This window comes from Andrographis paniculata, unplaced genomic scaffold, assembly GCF_009805555.1.
Source record: "Andrographis paniculata isolate CXL003 unplaced genomic scaffold, ASM980555v1 Contig58END, whole genome shotgun sequence".
In the NCBI taxonomy this organism is placed as follows: Eukaryota; Viridiplantae; Streptophyta; class Magnoliopsida; order Lamiales; family Acanthaceae; genus Andrographis; species Andrographis paniculata.
Window position 1 is genome coordinate 1,821,312 of NW_026137593.1, and position 12,670 is coordinate 1,833,981.

General features: G+C 36.4%; 1 long non-coding RNA gene across 1 annotated transcript; it reads left to right on the plus strand.

Annotated features, from left to right (window-relative positions):
* Positions 1-7,241: 7,241 nt before the first annotated feature.
* On the plus strand, positions 7,242-8,385 carry LOC127257747 (uncharacterized). Its single transcript, XR_007840076.1, has 3 exons — positions 7,242-7,451; positions 7,935-8,132; positions 8,243-8,385. It is a non-coding gene; the product is annotated as an uncharacterized LOC127257747 (long non-coding RNA).
* Positions 8,386-12,670: the final 4,285 nt, after the last annotated feature.

Sequence of the window (12,670 nt, forward strand, 5' to 3'; positions counted from 1 at the left end):
CCAATTTTTCATTTTTTGTTTAGGAAAGTTCTTTGATCACTCCCCCATTATCTTCCTTATCCATATTAAAAACTTGTCCTTATCCGTACATAAATTGGAGTTGGATTGAGGCTGTTTGGGTTGGCCCATCTACTCCTTCGAGCTGGGCCGCTAGTCACCTCCGGAGGCCCGAGAATATTTTGGAGTAACAAATGCCCCACATAAAAATATTTGGTCAAAACGTTTGTCGAATTATGAAGCCCAATATTTTTTGTTTGAGATTTGTAGCCGATATTCCACCAAACTTCTAGATAAGTCCGACATTTTGTGGTAATCCCATGCAAAGCAGCTCCAAGCTATCAATCATTGTTTTTGTTCTGGAGGTAACAATGAGCTGATCCGCAGCATTCGGGAGTAGCAACAAACTAATCTGCGTCATCCGGGGGGCCAAATCGTCATCAAGATTGATTTCTTCAACAGGATCCTGAGCCTCAAACGATAGATTAGCCTTCCAGATGGAAGAGGAAAGCTCTTTTCTATTTTGATCCTCTGAGCAAAGTGGCGGACATGAGGAATGTGTTCGCATCTCAAGAGTACGCACCGGGATAGATTCGGGTCCTCCGATGGCACTGTATGTCTCGTAAATCAGTCCCTCAAGGTCCCATATCACTTATTGATCCCTATTCATTATGAATAAATTGGCAAGCAGGCCGTGCATTGGCATCCATTAGGATTTTGAATCCTTTCATTGCATTCCATCCAAGTCTCTACGAACTCCTTAGGCAAGATGCCGATAGTATTTACATAGAAATCTTTTTCGTAGTGTAACGCTTGTTCCAAGTCCCGATCATTTGCGATGATTTCCAGACTTGCAAGTGATGTCTTATCGTCTTCCAATGCTTCAATGACCGGCTCGTTCTCCAAAATAGGTGCTTCTGGAACCTTTGGGGGAGCCTACTATTCCAAATCGCTTTTGCCCTCCGGGACAACCTGTTTCGGCCATCATTCCCATCGTCTTCTTCTCCGGGGGAGTAATTCTTCCGTTTTTGGCAGATCTCCATTTGCAACAATCTGCACACGACCTTTCTGAGGTTGTCCGTGTTGTTGCTTTTGTTCCTCCGAGATAAAATGGGCTGCCCGGAGCTGCCGCTGCTGCCTTCTCCGTTGAATCCTAATAAGATGTTGATTCCTCACTTTTCGATTTTTGGACCAGCTCCCGTCCTCCGGGGGCTGTTCAGGTTATTGCATGAGGTGAGGAGTTATCACCACCTGGTCAACCAAAGTTACTTGCCAAATCTAGCCCTTTTCTTTGAAACTAACTTCGGAGACGGTGTTATTGGGCGAAAGGCGATCCCATGCTGAGTTTCTTCGTGGAGGTTTGATGATCTCCCAAGCCGCTCTAGCACATTTCTCTTCAGGGCGGTTCGTCTAGGACTATGCCTAACACACGGGGCTGACTGTTTCCCTCGAGCCGGTCGGACACCAATAGCATTGATCGGAGCCGGGAATGGATCTGTTTAGATTTTCATCTCTGACATGTCCGGGCAGTCTAGATTCTTCTCTTGAATCTGGACCATGTGTGCTCCGTTTTCAAATTTATGATATCCGGCAGTATAGGCATCCCGGAGAAGTTGTTCCACCTTCACTGCTTTCCCGGTAAGCAGTTGAAGGTCGTTATACTCTTGGAGGGCCAACTTCTCTCGGAGCTGATGTGTCATGTTATCAATGGCTATATTGACCACTTGATTTTCAGGTATCCAGACTTGAGACCGCCCCTCTGCCTTGCGGAATCTTTCCCAAAACTGCTTCACCGGTTCATCATGCTTCTGTTATAGGTTGGTTAGATCCGCACCGTCACCTCCGGCAGTGGGTTATAAAAGCGCCCATGGAATATCCTTTCAAGATTTGCCCAAGTGTTTCACGAGTTTGGCGGCAAAGATGCGTACTACGTAAATTCCGGCCCTGTGAGAGTCAACAAAAATAATTAGAGTTTAAACCATTCGTTTGTCTCGAACTCTCCTCCATATTGTGCCGTAAACCGGCTGATATGCTCGATAGTAGACCGTGAATCTTCTCCCGAGAACAACGTGAAGTCTGGAACCCGTGCGTTCCGGGGTAGCAGATAGTCGATGACAACTTGATCCGGAAATGAACATTGATAATAGGGCCTAACGGGTAGCCAAATAGGGTTACCATACAACCTCCGAATTGCTTCTTCGATGGTTTGTGGATTAATAACCGGTTGTGGCGGAAGAGCAATCTCGGCGTGTCCTCCGGGCTGCCCCAGGCCTAGCTGAACATGGTGGAAGGGTTGCTCATACTCTTCGTTACCGATGACGAAGCTGCCCTCCATGGGCCTGGAGGTGGTGGTGCTGCCCCCAAGAATGTGTTTGAAGATGGAACGGATGCCCCCCAAGCAAGTCCAGAGGCTGATAGGGCGAACGGAGGTATTGAAGCCGTCATCAGCCATGCCCCCCAATGGTCGGTTGCTTCTTCTCCGAACAATAAGTTTCCTTGAGTGTTTATATCCGTGGGTGATGTAGGGGCGCCAATTCCGCCGAATAGAGGGTTGGCACACCATTGGGACATGGATTGTGCACATCTACCGCTTCTCGGATGTCCTTGTTATGGCGGCTGCCTTACGGTGGCCTGTCCCGAGGACCGCCAAGGTCCTTCGGCCATTGTCTCCTCCGAGAAGCCCCTGCCTCCATTTCCTTTGGCTAGTATGGTCATGTTGCCATACTGGAGTGACACCGGAGGTGATCAAGCCGTTCCCCCATGCGTTGCGCTTGTCGGAGGGTCATTTCTAGCAATTTCGGGGTTGTCCGCCGGTGGCTTGCCCTTGCGCGTTTCCTCGTCCCTCATCCGTGAGAACTCATCGTGGATGGTGGGCTTTAAGACATCCATAATGTACCGGGAAAGTTCCAACGCCGACCCATGGAGTGCCGCTTGGATCTCCTTCCGGATCTGGTCCTGTAAAATGCTAGTCGGAATCGTCACCATTCTTTCCACATCTTCCAGAGCTGTAGAGTACTCATCGTGTGTGATCTCTCCGGAAACATGTGACGCCGAATTTTTTCCGGCGACTCCTTTTTCTTTTGACATAGCGGTGTTGTCCGGAGATGGTAGTTTGCAATTCCTTAATTGCATGAGATACGGGACTCATCGGAGTCCCACCAGACGTGCCAATCTATTATCATTGAAATTCGTCAATGACGGCCCAACGGATTTAGGCTAATCAAAATCGACGAGAATTGGATTCCCCATCCTACCCAAGAAAGTATCCAGGCTTGGTCTCACAATGAAAGTTAACGATTGTAACTATACTGTAAATTAAACTACTAAATTGACAGAGTCGGAAGAAAGTAGCCTAAACAAAAAGGAATCGGATTATGAAATGGATAATTGAAAAAATAACATGAATTTAGAAACAAAAATAAGAAAAAAAAAACAAACAAGAAAGCAAAATAGATAAAGCTGGATTGTCTCATATCTTGGCTCCCCTTTAAATAGCATTTGATAAGTCTTATCCGTAATATCCTCACTTTTCCCATTCTTTTTGCATCATTTTCTCCAATTTCCTATTATTTATTTAGAAAATTTCTTTGATCACTCCCTCATTATCTCCCTCATTCATATTAAAAACTTGTCCTTATCCGTACATAAATTGGGATTGGATTGGGGCTGTTTGGGTCGGCCCATCTACTCCTCCGAGCTGGACTGCTAGTCACCTCCGGTGGCTCGAGAATATTTCGGAGTAACAGTATCATCTTTCCTACTTTCTATTTTGGGATTTTTATTATTTTTTTTGTTTGGTTTATAAAGAGGTATTAGGACCAATGGTTGTGTATTTATTGCGATTTTGGTATATTTATTTTGCTATTTTGTGATTTTGTGTAAGTTGAGTGCTTTGGGGGTCTTAGCCTCAAATGTCCTCGTTAACTCAAAGTGTCTTTGCTTATTGGATGAAATCATTTACTAGTTTGGTTTTTCATTGTATTTTGCTTGATTTCGTAAAGAAAATTTGTTTTTCGATCCTAAAATTTCATAATAATATATAAATTAACAGTATATGTAATTGTATATTTATAATTTATGTATAAATTAAAGAGTATTTTGGTATTAGTATGTGACAATTTTTATAGTAATAGGAAATAAATACTTTTGAGCATAATGGACAAAAATGATAAAAAAAAAAAAGAGGTACTTTAAATTGGAATAAAGTGAATATTATTTTCCATGTTTTATTATACAAAGTGAATAAATCAATTTTAATAATAAGTGTTAGATTTACATTTAATATAAATATATAATACTATATATTTAATTCAAAGGATATTTATGATATATTAAATATGTCTTTTCACTCAGCATTTTTAGATGGATTGATTTTTGGGGTGTGATATAAAGAATTGTGTCAAAAATATAAAACAAGTATATTATTTAAAGTTGAATATTTGACTTTTTTATTTTCTATAATGAGTATTTGAAATTTTTTTGACTTTACAACTTTCTATACTTTGTATTTGAAGTTTTTTTTTTTCCTACTTATGTAAAATATATTTTATATTTATTATTATTATTTTTAGAGAATCGCAATTAAAAAATAATGCTGGAGAACATGAGCTTAATTTAATTATTAAAAAAATGAGAGAACATGGGCTTAATTTAATTATTAAACTTTTGGCCAGAACATTTACCCGATTGTTTACTAAACCGGAAACAACATCTTCGAGTCTTCGATGGATAACATGGCAGCAAGGAAGACATGCGGATTATTTCCTACACACGGATGGAAGTTCAAGAAGGAATTAGCATATTTTGAGTTATAGCGCAGTCATCAGGAACCAGAATGGTGAGTGGGTCAGTGGAGTTTCTGGCTCTACTGGGGGTTCGTCAATTCTCATGACACAACTTCTTGCCTTGTGGCATGGACTGAGACTCACACAGGAGCTAGGCATTGCTACACTAGTTGCTTATTCTTACTCTGCGATTTCTATCAAATTGATCCAGCAAGAGCGTGCTCAAACTCATCCCCTTGCTTCGATTATTTGTGGTATTCGTCAACTCCTCTTTAATCAAAATGATTATCGGCTTTATCACATTCACCGGGAGGGAAATTATGTTGCGGGCATTCTTGCTAAATTATGAAGTATAGGTGATCAAATGTATACAGTTTGGGCTTTCCCTCTGGATGCGGTCTTAACTTGCTTGGCAGCAAACACGGCTGACAATCCTGTGGCCCGTTTTTCATTGAGAACTTGGATGTTTGGGTAATTTCCAAGTTGATTTTCTCTGGTGGTTGTGTTGCTTTCTTTTTCTTTTTTTTTTTTTTCCTTTTTTTGCTTTGTTCTCTTCTTCGCCTGGCCCCCCAAAAACAAAAAATTTAAAAACTCAACCTTAAGTGTGTCTGGTTGCGATTGCCGTTTCAATTCGAATTGGTGCTATATGTATTTTTTTTCTAAATAATTCATTATATAGAATTTGCTTTAAAAAAAATTATTTTCTATTTCTTTTTAATAAATAAATATAATTGTATAAATTCAATATTTTCTATTCTTTATAAAATTAATTTATATAATTATTAAATATTTATTATTTTTATTATTTTATTAAAAAAAATATTTTTTATAAAATATTATTCATGTTTTATAATAATCAAATATTAATTAAATAAATAACTTTCAATTAAGAATAACAATAAGTTTGGTTAGATTCGATACTCGATTTGAATCCGACCCATTTATTTGGGACTGTGTTAAATTATTTGGGTATCGGGTTGGGTATGAACCGCGTATTGTGTACTCTTATTGTGTCCGAGTCGAATCTTGTGTCTAGTGGTGAACCCTACCCAGGCCCGGCCCCGCCTCGGACCTGAGTAATATTAATAATATATCAATTATATAAAAGGTAATTTCTAATAATATAAATTATAATAAACATATATATTTTTTGTTTAATTAATTTATTTTTTATTAAAATACATAAAATTTTAACATATGTCGGGTTCGGGTCCAATTTTAAGTTAATTTTTAAGAATTACAAAAAACAATTTGCATGTCTGTCGGATCCATCTTATCTTATCAGATATTATTCGAGTGGAATCCAAATATGATCATATTTGAATAAAGTCAAATTTAATTTAAGTTTTGGGTCCAACAATATTCAAATTGAATTTCGATCAGGTTGGACCGACCCATTCTCATCCGTACTTCCAACTTAACTTGCAATTGAAACTCAACCATTAACAAATAATTTTTACCAAGTTAAGCAATTTAAACTCAACCATTAACAAACAATTTTGGAGGCGGACCCATCAGCACCATACTGATACGATACGAGTCGTTCATCATAATATATTAAAATCAAATAGTTTAGATTAAATAGAGGTAGGATAGTAAATTTGATTTACAAAAGTTACTGGGTTGAGGCGAACTTTTCATTCTCCATTCGTTCCTTATTTTCCACTACGGTGAAAAATCTTCCCTCGATCTTCGTCTTCAAATCGACGAGGCCAGACGCGTTCATGGACGCGATTCATCATCGCTCTTCGTGTCTAAGTTTCGGGTAAGTTATGTCATTTTCATCATTCATATGATTTCAACGCAGTTTAGGTTAAATGTTTATCTTCTTCCATCTTATTTAAGTTAAATCGTTGTTTAATCTTTGTTTCTCTTTGTGTTGTTGTAGTTTGTGGAGAAGCCCTATTTTGAGTTTAATTTTTATTTCTCTCGAAGCCCTAGTTCAATTAAACCAAACTCATCGAAACCCATCAATAATGCCGAAGGCTTCCGGTTCGAAGGACCTTATTATCAAACTATCATGTGTTACCAGGAAATTCGCACACCTAAACGAGTCTTTACAACACCCTTTCCATGACAGGATTAGGAGGTATATTCAATCTAGTTTTTTCAAAGGGCTATTCCATGTTAAAGCAATGCCTATTCCGGTGACTTCTATTATGAAATTACTTAGTCTTTGGGACCCTAAAATTGAGTATTTTCATTTATCTAATGAGAATATATGATATATTACTGATCGTGATGTTGTTGTTGTGTATGGTTTTCCATATGGGGAAAATAAAGAACCGATTCCTTTCTATGAGTCTGATTCTTGCTACCCTTTTGCCGATAGATTTGCGTTCGATATGAAACTTATAAGTAGGGATAAGAAACATATTGCCGAGCCTTTTTTAAAGGACTTACTAGAAAGTGGGAGGCTAAGGAGTGACGTTGCCTATTAGAGGATATAATTTATGTACTGCATGTGTATTTTATTGATGCTTATATCCAATTCGAATATTAATCATGGTATATTCTAGTTCCTTGAGTCCAGAGAGTTAGCAAGTGCGTTTAACTGGGTTGAATATGTGAAAGATAGGATTGTTGAGGGTCTGCATACAATGTCGAAAAAATTCAAGAAGAAATTCATTGGTCAGTGGAAGGCTATCTGGAGATATGCATCATTTAATGGTAAATTAAAATATTATAATCCCTTTGCTTACTTTTGTGTTTTATATTTTTCTCTTTGTGTAATACTATTTTTCTATTTTTGACATATATTTTCTGACAAGTTCCATAGTAAAAAATGTGAGAGGCATTTTTTTTCGTGTCATATTACATGAAAACTAACTTTGAAAAATGTTGCAAAGTGTTCGATCCTTGAAGGTTAGAATTTCTATTCTAGTTGAAACATGTAGCTTCGAATATGTTGAGTTGGTTGTTTGTTCTACCTGCTAACTGTTCCTCTATGATATGCTAAGTAATACTTGTCGACATGCTAAAGTAGTATTTTTGGAATGCTGGTTTGATACATTGACTGATACATAGGAAGATGATATACATATTGTTTGTTCTGCTTGCTAACTATTCCTCTCTGATATGCTAAGTAATACTTGTCAACATGCTAAAGTAGTATTTTTGGAATGCTGACTCGATACCTTGACTGGTACATAGGAGAGTGAAACTAAAAAATCAATAAAATGGTAAAAGAGCAAGATTCCCGGGTGTCGGAAGTTCTTTACAATTTAAAGCAAGACTACAAAATGAAGTTTAAGGGTGATGAGCAATACGAAGCTGCCGATGAGGATGAAATTGTTGATGGCAGAAAAGAGCAAAAGAAGAAGATCTTCACAAAAAAACAATGCTGAGAAGGTGATTTTAATTGTATGAGTTTATACATTTAATGTTGTTCTGTTATATATCCATTGCTTTCCTTGTACATTTGCTATATATATAAACCTTAGCCTTGATTATTGTCATAGGATTTTGTTGAGTGCGATTTGGCCGTGCGAAAAGAAGATGTCCATGGAGAACAAAATCCTAGAACAAGTATTTTTAATATGTATGTCATTGATTATTGTTAGATAATCATTATATCCTTTATATTTTTAATTTCTTAAGAACATATGCCTTATCATTGTTATATGTGAATACTGAAAATGAAATGGCAATGCAAATTGAGGAAATAGATTGTGAACCTCCCAGAAAAAAAAAAAAAAAGAAAAAAGTGATGAAAAAATTGATGTTGACCTAATGAGTCTTTTTTTTTCACTTGGGTTAACACAAGAGATTGAGAGTGTTGTTGGACGTTTGGAGGAAGGTTCGCCAAGCAAGGTTGCTTTGAGTATTTGCACGATAAAACTAATTTTATTTGCTTTTTAGCTTTATTTATATATGAATATATAAACTCTTTTAAAGCTTGATGAAGTTATTTGACAAGAAATGGTATCGTATGAATCAAATGAACGTGAAAAGATTCAATCTCCAATATCCTCCAGTGTAAAATTACCCGAGTGTCCTCCCTTCCTAAGCTTCATACGAAAGAAATTAAGGTCCATCGGGATCGAATGCCCTCGAAAGTTCTCTGTTCTTCATATGACAGATCTTACAACATTTTTGATGAGTTTAAGTTGCGTGAGGAGGAAGAAAGGACTGTTAAATCAGCATTTTATTTACAGCATGCCTCAGCTGCCGATTTGGGAGACATTATTTTTTCGGATAGAATCAATGTCATATTCAAGCATGATATCCGGAGTCTATGGCCCTCTTCTGATGTCGCAAGAAATGTGGTTGATGCGTTTGGTACTTTCCTAAACAGATCAGATTTCAGAAGAAGCAACCATAAAGGTGTTTCAATGTCCAATTTTTGTGTCTCGTCCAACAGGGCTATGAGTATTTATTTGCACGTGCTTAAATTTTGTATTGAAGATGATTATTGATTATATTCCAAATGCTAACTCATGGAATATTGGATGCTTATGGTAGAAATAAATTGATGCTATGTTTTTTTATGCATATAGCATATGGTGCGAGTTGAGATTGAAAATATTTTTGCCCAAAAAACTGACAAAGAACTAGTCAAAGAATGAGATCGAAAATTGGATCTGGAATATGCTGGTAATGATCGGATTGAGTGCTTAAAGGTTGATAATGTGAGTATTTTTAATGTATATATGGAATGATGAGTTTACGTACTTGAGATGATGATTTGTGCATTATAAAATGATGAATTGGTTTTATATATCTTGTTGCAGTACTTTTTCCCATACTGTCACTCCAACGATTGGGTACTTTTCTCCGTGTCCATTCTTCATAAGAAGATTTATTATTTCAATAGCTTAAATGTTATTGATGGATGGACATCAGACTCAGTGGTTTTTCAGCGACTTTTTGGTTATTTTCGACGAGCTGCAAGGATTTTATTTCCAAATCTACTGTGGGGCGCCCATTACGCAGTCGAGTTGCCATCCCATATTATGCAACCTGATATCCAAAGTTGTGGAATTTTCTCTATGTTTTACATAGAGAATTGGCCCTTTGACTTGATTGGGAGAGTATGCGAGCAAATCGGCAAGCATGAATTTCTGGATTGATTGCGGAAGAAGTATTATGTACAAATCTTGTTACAGGAGGAGAATCGTAGTATTGAGATTGTAAAAGAGAGGTCAATACTTGCTGCCGGTGCGAAGATTGCATGTGAAGAAGAAGAAAATGCTGATACTCAACTGAGGTCGGGTTGTATAAGATGGGCGCAAGGAAACATACTAGTGGGCAAGATCAAGGTTGAGGGAGAGGGCGAGGACGAGGTCGCGGGCGAGAAAAAAATTGACTGTGATGATTGGTTTGTTGACTTTTATTAACTTTTATTAATTGAATTTGAATGGATTGTTGGTATTGATCGATGGATTGAATTTGAATGGGTGAATTGTCTATTGAGTTCGCATTTTTTTTATCAATTTATGCTTAACACTTATGCAGCTTGTTAAAACAAAAAATGCTTATCGGTATCTAATAAAATTCTTGGCTCAGTATATATAAATGCTAGCAGGTTTAGAATGGTAGCAGTACAATGTTGAATAGCAATACATGGAAATGCTTAATGATATTAAATAAAATGTTGGATTCAGTAAATGTAAATTCTTATCCATCATTTTATGTTTTTGTTATTAGGCAATATATTTTGGTGGAAAGCATGTTTACAGTTTACTTTTTATGGTATTTTTTGGATAATATTCATCTCATTTGATAGTACATTAACATGCTAAATACATTTGTAGAAAATACTTATTAGCATTCAACAAAATGCTTAGCCTTGTATATGTAAGTGCTTAATATACTTTGCTCATAATATTTTGCAACTAAATCATGTATGAGCTAATGAAAAATCAATTTCCTTGTTTTTATCCTGCTGGTTATCTCTCTTATTCATCCTTCTATGCTTCTTTTGTCTCCCATAGTTGTTGATTGACACTTTTTTCTTAATTCTTCCTTTTGAATTGTCTCTTGGCTTCAATATTAAATTGATTGTAGTGGTTGTATTATGTACTTCTCCTGTAACATGAACAATTGATTAATTTAATATCAAATACATTTCAATAAATATAAATTATATATGAAACATGACTATTATTTTCATTTGTCGGCATTTTTCCATACATATTTGGGCATGTAATTATGTTGTGAAGTAATTAATTGAATTTATCTAAGAATGAATTCTAATTCTTCGGCTTAGAAGCTATTAACTTTGCAGAACTCATGAACAAGTGACACAATGATTTGTATCTTCCTGAAAAATCCATTTCCTCCGGACTAGATGTTAAGCTTGCGTGGTGCTGCTTTAACATCCTTCTAGCATCTTCTCTCCATTGATTCAATATGTATTTGCTTGGGATGTTTTTGAATTGTGCACAGCCTGTTGCTACTAATTAATCCATCGTGCGTATTGAATGACAACACAACATTCCAATATTTTTCCATATGTTGCACGTGAAAACAATCAAAGACTCTTAACATTGACGTGAACAAGATGTTGATCGCCTGTCTTCTCCATGTTACATACAAGATATGTTGTCTTCTCATCTAAGCATTGTGTTATGAATTCAAATGATCTTTGGTGTTTCTCTTGAAACCATTGAAAGGCATTCAATGTGTTAGAACATGGCTGCAGATTTCATCAATGGGTTGAACATATGATTTTTAGCTAACCATCTATCCCGTGTGAAGAAATCCTGTTATTCCTCTTTTTCTCTATGATTCTCTACCACTCTTTAAAATTGATGAAAAAAATTGAACAATGCTATTGTTTGGCTGTAAGAACCTGTTCAACATATTCAGTGTCATCCGACAACATATATGAAATCTATATTCAACATATTAATATATTACTGTCAGCATAGGAGTCAACTGAAGAAGCGTGTTCAGTTATATAAAGCATAGGGGCGTGTAAATTGCATTTTCAAACATTTTCAATGATAAGTTAAGCGATTCACTCAGTTATGTGGTTCCCATCCCTGTAGTAAAGTGTTGTCTTGTCCAAGCCGAAGACCATTGTTGTCTTAATGAATGAATGTTTAATAGCCACTTATGAGACCTTTTGGGGAAGCATTCTTGCAACATATATTTCCATTGAAGGTTGAATTGGTTTTCATCATGTACACCATAGAGAATATGTTAAAATATTTCAGCAAACCTGTGTGTACAAACCAAGTAGAATAGTTGTAATTGGGATCTTCGATTCTTAAATTCATCATTTAGTTGTGTTATTTCTAACATACCTTACAGTGTAAAGAGTACTGAGATTTTTTTTGGCATTTTGTACAATATGCCATGTGCACAGAGGATGGTATGTCATTAACATTGTCTCTATTAGTGCTGAAGCCATAGTTAAATCTTGATTCGTAAAAATAGTTTTTGGTACTTGGTCGCCCATGCACTTCAAGAAGGTATTGAAAATCCACTTGAATGAATCTTGTGTTTCCTCGTACAAAAATGTTGCCCCAAATATAGATGTTTGGCGGTGGTTATTAATTCCACGAAAACACCTGATGTTGCAATATTGTTAGGATTAGATATATGAAAAACAACTTACGAGATGTTGTGTATAGTGTACCAAGATGTTGATACATAGAATTTAAAATGCCGAGTAATGAAAGATGAAATACTGACTATATAAAGAGAAAAACATTGTGTGTTTACCTAGTGGCCCGTAGTTCTTATTTTTTTGGTACGTGGTATTAAACATAATAAAATCCTCAAACAATGTGTAGTCTTCCCTCATTTTAGCATATGACAAAAATATATTAACAATTTTATCTTTAGAATCCACATCAATTTTATAAAAGAAAAAAAAAAGATTATCCATTGATCTTTGGTTGAAGTATTGCAGTAATGAATTTGCTCCACCCTCATTG